Source organism: Bison bison, unplaced genomic scaffold (assembly GCF_000754665.1).
Source record: "Bison bison bison isolate TAMUID 2011002044 unplaced genomic scaffold, Bison_UMD1.0 scf7180017850219, whole genome shotgun sequence".
Taxonomy (NCBI): Eukaryota; Metazoa; Chordata; class Mammalia; order Artiodactyla; family Bovidae; genus Bison; species Bison bison.
The window spans coordinates 2,949-3,805 of NW_011480792.1; positions in this window are offsets into that span (position 1 = coordinate 2,949).

Sequence of the window (857 nt, forward strand, 5' to 3'; positions counted from 1 at the left end):
GTTGTTCCATGTCCAGATCTAACTGTTGCTTCCTGACCTGCATACAGGTTTCTCAAGAGGCGGGTCAGGTGGTCTGGTATTCCCATGTCTTTCAGAATTTTCCACAGTGTAATTTTTTACTTAAAGTTTCTACATTCTTTTAGTGACTTGTTGGTCAGGATTTGTCTTGCTGCTTCTGCTCTGGTTCCAATTCACGTTGAGGTAAGAACAATAAAGCAAAGAAAGGCAAAGGGGCTGTAGCTCTATCATTTCAAAACTTTAGTTTTTTTTGTTCTTGTTGTTTTCCTTTGACACTTCCCTGGAAAGTAAAAGTCCACAGTTGTGTTGTGGGCAGAGAAAACTAATGTATTCTGAATGTCTGAAAGAAGGGAGGTGGTTTCCCCTGATGGAATGACTCATTCTGAGTTAGCAAATTCAATACAGCACAGCTGGGGACGAGGCTGTGGCAGAGGGGAACATGAGGCCAGGACGAACAACACGGAGCTTGGGGCATGGCTGCTTCTGACAGAAGCTCAAGGAAGGCCCAATCCTGGGTCAGTTGACTGCCCTTTGCTTTGGAAGATCAGCTATCTCAGTTTTCTTTTAATTAATCCATGTAGGATTAGTTTCATGAGAGAAGGAAGAAGTCAAACCCACCACCTAACAAGAGGTGAACGACTAGATTGCCAGTTGCTAGAACACTAATCCTCTTTGGCAGTGTCTTGGAGCCCAACCTTCCTGAGCATCTGCCTAGGTAACAAATCCGCCCAGGCAATGAGAAGATGCTTTGAGAAAAACTAAAAGGAAATGGAATTAAATGATTCTAAAAGACCCTGATCTTAATCAGGGAAATGGTAATTATGATATTAAAATAATCA